The 8,318-nt window shown below is 54.7% G+C and overlaps 1 long non-coding RNA gene across 1 annotated transcript; it reads right to left on the bottom strand.

Moving 5' to 3' along the window:
- Positions 1-689: 689 nt before the first annotated feature.
- Positions 690-5,034, bottom strand: LOC122236397. The gene is made up of 4 exons (XR_006214453.1): positions 4,967-5,034; positions 4,555-4,630; positions 3,562-3,650; positions 690-1,440 (listed from the first exon to the last, which is right to left on the bottom strand). It is a non-coding gene; the product is annotated as an uncharacterized LOC122236397 (long non-coding RNA).
- Positions 5,035-8,318: the final 3,284 nt, after the last annotated feature.

Below are 8,318 nucleotides of genomic sequence, written 5' to 3'. Positions count from 1 at the left end.
CCACACACAGGCTACAAACCCAGCTCCAAGGCAGGCCTCTTTCCCCCATCAGCCCCGCCCCACATTTGAGAGCTGATCCTACCTCCTTGGGCCTCCCCAGCTGGCTCCTAGCAACAGCCAACAGCTCTTGCAGTTGCTGAGCAACGGGGAGAACCTGTCAGCCCCTTGGAGGCCAGGCTCACCAGAGGTGGGCAGACACAGACCCCAATCGATGGAGGCAGGGCAGGACAGGGCCACAGGGAGGCATGTCCTCCTCCAGCCTCAGGCCAGGCTGTGTGGTCCTTGCACACTTCCACCTGATAGTCACTCCCTCTAATTATTCGTTCTTCCTAAAGTGTCCAGCAACCCTATTCCACCCCTCCCAGCTTCCCCCTCTCCATCTCCATGGGGGCCCCAAGGGTAGGGCTAGGCCTCTGCTTGCCACTCCATTCACATGCCTCCCTTCCATTCCTGGGGCTCTGAATCCTATTCTGTCATCTCCAGCCCAGCTTCTCCCCTAATCACCAGCCCCATGTCCATCACTGCTCTGAAACCTCCCCTAGACACTTTAGGCACCTCCAGTGGCCCCTGCTCCTAGTCTCTCCACTTTGTGGTCTCTCACCAGCCAGAGCAAGCCCCCCCCCCCTTCCACCCCTACACCCTGTCAGTTTCTTCCCCTCCTCAACCCCCACCTCACATGTGTGTCTCTGTTCTCTGTCTCTTCTCATGGGCCTCCAGCCTCCTCCCTGGCTCTCATCTTTCCTCTACAATCCATCCTCTACATGGCAGCCAAGGGATCCTGCTGAAAGAAATCACATCACTCTCTTGCTCATAAACCTTCTGTGGCTCCACAGTGCCCTGAGGATAAAACCCAGACATTCTGGTTTGGATTGTGTAGGAAGTAGACGTGGTAGAGGGGCAACTGACAGCAAGAACTCTGAGGAGCAGTCTACAAACTTACTAGCTGCATATTACTTTGGAGAAATACCAGAAACTCCCTCTGCCTCCATTTTCTTATCAGTAAATGAGCCTAACAGTAACATCAACCCACTGCAGTGGCTAAGGTCAGGACTAAGGGAGGAAATGAAAGTAAAATGTAAAATGTTTCCATGTGAGTGGCACATGGAAAACTCTAAGTAGGGGTGAGTCCTATGATAGTGATCTCTGCAAGGCCCTGTCCCCACCCAAGGTCCACCTGATCTCCCCCCACTTAACACATCCACGCTCAAGCCATGTGACTGACCTTGTTCACTCCATCCTCTTGCTCCTCCCCTTGATCCCTCTCCACTCATTCTTCCTCCCTATCTCTCATTCCATGGCTGTGAGCTGGGCCTCTAGGACTCCACTGTCCTGGAGCTTTCCCCACCCCAGGCCCAGATCCCACTGTCTTGCTGGTGAGTCTCTTCCATCTGGGTCTCTGTTTCCAGGCCCAGAATAATCCTTGAGGGTGCAGGTAAATATCTGTCAAATGAAATGAATGAATCACACAAACTCTCCCCTAACCTTTCCAGGGGTTCTCCCCCTTCCCCCCCCCCCCCACCTCCTGAAACTAGGAAAGCTGTAAACAACTAATCCTGCTGCCACTATAACAGTATTTGCCATTATTGTATGTGCAGAGAAGGCAGGAACTAATTGTGCCTGGGAAGGAGGCTTCTTAGTGGAAGTGATGTGGGGAGTGGTAGAGGGAGGAGAGAGCTGAGGAAGAATGTGGCAGGAACAGGGAATCTGGAGGTGAAACTGTGAGACCAGGTTTGGGGAGGGGCCAGGGAGAAAATCAAGGGTCAGAGCTGGAGAAACCCCATTGCTTTACAGCTGAGGCAATTGAGAATCAGAAGGGGCTGGGACCCATCCATGGTCATCCAGAGACAACACGGACAGCTTGCTTCCCTCCCGTTTGGGAACCCAGGAGTCTTTTTGAGAGATGTCATTTTGGGAGCAGAGGATAGCTGCCTAGCCAGGGCCTCATGGGCCCCAAAGGAAGCAGGACTTGTCTCTGTGCACACTGGTCCAGCACCACCTGGACTAGACCATAAAGACAGTGAAATGACAGCCAGCAGAACTGAGGACAGCACTCTGGCCAGAATGGAGAAGTGGCAGCTGCCGGCTCACTCAACTCCCTTGCTCACTCTGACAGCTAGAATAGCCCTGGGGCTCACCACACTCCACAGAGCAGGTGCAGCTTGTACTGAGTTCCTACCATGCACCAGGCTGAGCAGGGTGAGGAATGGAGACCCCCTCAGTGGGCCATGACACCCCAGCCCACAGGCTCCAGGAAGGGGAAGCTATGAGTACTTCCTCAAAGACAGTTTCGGGGTGGGTGTGTCTGCCCTCATTCAGAGTCCAGGAACAGGCAGGACCCTACAGGGATACCCAAAGTCCAGGGTCCTGACCACCCCACTTCCATAGCTCCCAGGTGGCAGTCCCCAGCAACTCTGATCACCAAATCACAGGCCTTGCAGATAGGGCTTCAGCAGCTTCTGCTTGTAGATCTCAGTGGCCAGAGCTGGCTCCCTCCCTGCAGCCCTGAGCCAGGCTCCACCTCCTGGGTACATCCCCTGCACTTCCCCCTTCCTGCTTCTTAGCCCAGAAGCAGTTTTGAGATTGGAGTCAGGTACCCTTCCCTCTCTGCTCCTTCCTTTCAAACCTCTCTTCCCAGGCTTCTCTTCCCTCCAGAGAAACAGTTCCAAGCCTGGGAGGTCTTGGAGTCCAGGGTCCCCCTTCCTGGTCATCTGCCTCCTTCAAAGATAATTGGCTTTGGCATGAAGAACCCAGGCCAGAAGTTTCTGGATGGGGTAGGGGGCTCCACCTGACATGGGGACAGGAGGGTCTGAGAAGATGAGTCATCTACTCAACCATTGTCTACTGTGCCACTGTGCTGAGAACCCTAGGGAGAGAGAGGCAGCTGGGACCCTGCCCTTCAGGAGCACATGCCAAACAAGTAAACAGGGAAACAGAAACAGTTTCAGAGGAAATCAACAGGGTGACAAGAGAGCCACTGGGAGTATACACAGGAGTAACAGTCTGAGAAGATCTTCAAATGATAAGAGACCAACAGTGTGATAAGCCAAAGAGTAATAGGTGGAGGTAATAGCAAGTGCAAAGACCCTGGGGTAGAAAGACACAGGGTGTTCCTAGAACAGAAAGGAGGTCAGCTTGGCCAGAATAGCAAGAGCAAGAGGTACATATTGTGATGTGAGAGAAGACTGCCATAGGGCTTCACTGAGTAGGGCAGTCAAGGAGTTCCCAAGTCCCTAAGAGATGCTGAGGTAAGGGTACATCTGAGCCTGCAGCAGGCATCAGCATCTCTAGGCCAGTGACCCATGCCTGGCCTTGCAAATACAACTGGTTCTGGCACTCAAGCTGCTACTGAGTAGGGGAGAACTGTCCAGGGAGCCCTTGGGGCTTGGTGGTCAAGTCTGAGCTCAGCCCCTCTCCTTCCCCTTGAAGAGCTCATGGTCCAACTCACTACTGTGTCTGCCACATACACAGCCTCTAAAGGCCAGCTCCCCAAGAAACCCAGGGTCCTCAGAGGGCCTGGGAAATGATAATCAGCCTATCCCCAGGAGCCACTCTTCTGTTCACCTTGTTGCAGCCCTCCGTGTCATGCTGTCCAAAGGCTGGGGCTGGTAGCCTCTCCCGCGACTTGTTAGGGCCTTCATTAGCAATGCTTCCTGGAATTTAATTTAATGAAGGAGCAAAAACAGCCTAATGAAGGTGATGCAAAAGCAAGCAGCCCATGAGGTGCCTCCAAGGCCCAGCCACCTGGGCTCAGGGGCTTCCTGCCGATGGTAACTGGGAGTAGAGGGGCAAGAGAAAGGGGACTTGTCCTGGGAGGGATGCTGGCCACTGAGTCCTGGGAGTAGGGGACATTGCTCTGCCACACTGCATGGAGCAGATGCTACTACTGAAGCTAACTACGCAGAGGAATGAGCCTGGCTGGGGCCTGCTTCAGGCTGCTGGAAAAAAGCTTTTAGGATGCTATCAGCCAGAGCAAAGGTTCTAGGCCACCATGGGATGTCAGATGTCCAGGCTGTGGGCTAGCACCAGGGGGTGGTAGCAGGGGCCAGATCATCAGGGCCGAGTTTAGATTTTATTCCAAATTTAATTGTGATGGAAACAACTAACGTTTTGTTTTGTTTAACAGCTAGGGTGTTGTTTTTTTTTTTTTTAATTAATTAATTTGAGAGAGAGATCACGCGAGCAGGGCAGGAGCAGAGAAAGAGGGAGAGAGAGGCAATCTCCCCACTGTCAGTGTAGAGCTTGATGTGGGGCTCAAACTCACAAACCATGAGATCACACCCTGAGCCTAAGTTAAATGCTTAACCGACTGAGCCACCCAGACACCCCACAACTAGCGGGTTTTTAAGGGAGGGTGACATGACCTGCTATTTTAAAGTTCCCTTTGGCAGTTATGAGGAGTAATGCCCCTGTGGAGAAGGGAGAAGGGAGGGAGACAGAGGGGGACCACTATATGGTGCAGAAGGTTAAGGTGATGGAGGAAAGCTGAAGGAGACACGGTTGTCCCTTGTCGCCTAGAAGGTAGCTCAGGGGACATGGAGTGGGGTGTATGTATACCTGGGCTGAACTGTTTCTTCTAGCAAGTTTGGGCTGGTTGGTCCCCTTTCAGCCTTCTCCACAGACTTGGCCTCTCCTCCAAATAGACATTTAAAGAATATTAGTTTAAAAGATTCTTCGCGCCCCACACCTGCTTTCCCACCTTTGTGGGGGAAAGCACTCCCCACTTCCCCTGCTGGAGTTCCCTTCGCATCTCTCCACGGCTCGAAGCACTCTATGCCCTGCCCCCAGGGCTTGCTCAGAGCTAAGGCTCCCCAAGAGCCCCATGACTGTATTTCACAACGGGAAAGGCCCAGAGCTCAGGCACAGGGCAGAGAGCTGCGAGGGTGCAGCCTCGCAGACCAGCGCCTGTCCCGCCCCCCGCGGCCTCCGGCCACCGTCCGCCACCCCGCGCAGCGCAGCCCCCTCACACCTCCCCATTTCTTAACCCGGCTCCTCAAGTTCTCGGGCCCACGCCCCGCCCCAGCGCCCTCCGCCCTCCAGGCCGGGCTAAAGCCGGAAGCGGCCTCTGAGCTCGCGCCCCGCCTCTTCCGGGTCCTCTCTAGGCGGGAGTGCTGGACTTCTGTGGCCGCCGGAGGCCCGGCAAGGTTTCGCGGGGCAGCGGCGCCCTCTGGCGTGCCTCAGGCGCAGCGCGGGAGCCGAGGCCGACCCAGCACTTCCTCCGCCTTCGCGCAGCCTTTGCCTCTCCTGCCGCTGCTGTCTTCCGGCTGCCACTCGAGGTTATCCCCACCAGGCTTGCTTTCTCGCCTTGTTTAGTCTCCGACCCTGGCCCCGGCCTCCGCCCATCTGCCTGCCACTTGGAGCGCCCGTGGCCCTCGCCTGATCCCCGCCTGCCTGGCCTTCCCAGCCATAGAGGAAGACCGTTCTCTCGGACCATCCCCAGGACGTGCCCTAACAGCCGCCTTCTACTCCCTCTGGTCGTGGCACCTTCCCACCCTCTGTTCCAGGATGCTCTCCCGCCTCCCCAAATTCACAGCGGAGATCAGGCGCCAATTTGGGAGACCATCCCGGGCAGCCACTTCCAGGCTTCCTCGGGGTCGGATGGCCCCGTGTCTTTCCCTCGTGCCCAGCCTGGGGACGGTTGTGTTTGACCCCAGGGTGGACTTGGTCAGGATAGGAGAGGGGTTCGGGCATGTGGGGAGGGGGTCTCAGAAGGCTAGGTCAAGAGTGGCTCTAGGAGTTCAGCCCCTTCCTTCCTTCCAGATCAGGCAACCCTGTAGAGGTCCCTGTCTGGCCTTCTGAGGACCTGGCCACGTGTGGGACTGGCAGCTCCTCGCTCACCTACCCAGGATGACAAACGTTGAGGTCCTGGCCCCTTTTTGACCACCTTTCCCTTCACGTCCGGCCTGGAGCCTTCCTGCCTGCCTTCCTCCCACACACCAGGCTGGAGGACTTTTTGGACTGCCTTGGAGCCTCAGGGCCTGGCTGCACTGCCATAGCTGACCATTCCAGCCACCCAGCCCTACAAGGTGTCTGGCGGGTCACAGCACAGCCCAGACTCCCGCCATTGGCCGCCAGGGGACAGCAGAGGCCGCCTTCTGCAGAACTCGGGTTGGGGCTGGGAGTATGGGGGATCAAGCTGCAGTCTAATACTGTCCAGGTCCTGCTGTGCGTGGCAGGGCAGGTTTGCAGCTTTATGTGGTTTTGAAAGCAGTTTTATTCTTTCAGATTTCTTCCAGGGCTGCACTTTCTAAGTAACTTCCAGTCAATTATTCCTGTTCCAAGTTGTTTGAAAATCAGTTGCTGGATGACTTTAAACTGAGATCAAGGCAGACATCTGGATGAGTCCTCTGGGTCCCTCCATGTGCTCCTTCATGTCCCTGGATACCAGGGCTTGGCCAGGCCAGGCAGTGTCCACCCTGTATACCCTGATGCCAACTGTCCAACCTCCAGCTACTGTCTTCTAGCCCACTATCTCTACAGCCCTGGCCTTCACCAACCTCCCACCCATGGTCCAATCTCTCCTCCTCAGTACCTTCTTCTCAGTCTTCCTAAAAGCCTCTGTTGGCCCTGCTCCCCTCACTTCACACAGATCTTACCAGTCTGTAGTCTTACCAGTCCTGGGGCGCCTGGGTGGTTCAGTCTAAGTGCCCAACTTCAGCTCAGGTCATGATCTCAGGGTTCATGAGTTGGAGCCCCACATCAGGCTTGCTGCTGTCAGCCTGTCAGCAGAGATCCCGCTTTGGATCCTTTGTCCCCCTCTCCCCGCCCCTCCCCCACTCATTCTCCCTCTCCCTCTCTCTCTCTCTCTCAAAAACAAAACAAAAACATTATAGTTTTACCAGTCCTACCTCTTCCTCCTCTACCCACTCCAGTCAGGCTTGCCCTTCCCTCCACAAAACAGCCGTGACCCACACATTGCCGAACCCAGCTGAAGCTCCATGCTCACCTCCTTGAGCATTTGACCCCCGTCTGGCTCCCACATGCCCTCTTCCCCCTTTGTTTCCTCCTGGCTCCCCTGCTTAGCTCTTTCTCTGATTCCACCTTGGCTCTCCTATCTCCTATTAGGAGTGTTCCAGGGCTCCATCCTGACTGCTGCCCTTCGGTCTTCACTCACCACCCTCATCTCATCCAGGCCCCTGACCTTAACTACTGTCCACTGGCTTTGCCTCCCAGACTCTGGGTCCAGTTCTGGCCACTCTACTGAACTTGAGTCACATACCCAGTGGCCGACTTGGCATCCCCACTTTGATATCTAGTCGATTTTTAAGACTTTTCATGGGCAAAACTGATCTCCCTCCCAAGAACTGCCTCCTTCAGTGGATGCAGTGGCAGTTTGGACCCTAGACAGCCTTGGAGTCACCCTAGACTTGTTTCTGCCCCACTCCACCCCCATGTCCAAATAATCAGGGAACTTTGCTGCCTTTACCTCCAGCACATGTCCAGCATCTCACCCCAACTGTGCCACTACCTGGGCTGAGCTACCTGACATGTCTGTCTGAAATTGCAATAGCCTGTGTGTCATTGTCACCCTTGGCTCCCCATCCCACACCCCAGAGTCTAAGCTCCATGTAGCAGCTGGAATAATCCAGAGTTGCTGCTGAATCAAATCCTGCCCCCTTCTCTGTTCAAGAATTGGCATTGGGTCTCACCTTTCCCAGAGAAAAATCCAAAGCCCTTATGGTGGCTGGCAAGGCCCCACATCTTCCCCCCTCAAAAGCCCCCACTTGTCCCTCCTTCCCTCTACTGCCTCACTCAACAGCAGCCACAACGACTTCCTGGTTGCTCCTCTCACAGGTATGTTCTGCTTCTGAACTTTGCACCAGCTGATCCCTCTGGCTGGAATGTTCCCTGCAGGCATCCACATGACTTCCTCCCTCTCCAAATCTCTGAAAAGCATATTTTTCTCAGTGAAGGCCACCTTGACCCACCTCCAGACCCCCTGTTCTCTATTGCTCCTACCTTGCCATTTTAGTACCTATGGTATGACCATCTTCTAACAAATAATGTAACTTACTAATTATGTTTCATGTTTCTGGTCTGAATTCAGTCCCACACCTAGAATGTAAGCTCAAGGAAGGCAAGGGCCTTCACTTTGTTTACTGCTGTGTGTACAGGTGCTGGAAGGATGCCTAGCACATGGGAAATCTTGATAAATATTCGTTGAATGAGTGAATTCCTCTTCCATCAATAGGTGAATGTACACATGTGCACACAGGTGAGGAGGGTGTGGGCAGGGGGAAGCTGCTGGTCAGAAGAGACCAAGGCTGACTTTGGCCCCTTTACCTGGTCTATATCATCTTGTCTTGCTGTTACAAGTGGTC

The sequence above is a fragment of the Panthera tigris genome, chromosome A2, assembly GCF_018350195.1.
Source record: "Panthera tigris isolate Pti1 chromosome A2, P.tigris_Pti1_mat1.1, whole genome shotgun sequence".
NCBI lineage: Eukaryota > Metazoa > Chordata > Mammalia > Carnivora > Felidae > Panthera > Panthera tigris.
The sequence above is the reverse complement of the archived record's forward strand: the minus strand, read 5'-3'. Positions and strand labels throughout refer to the sequence as shown.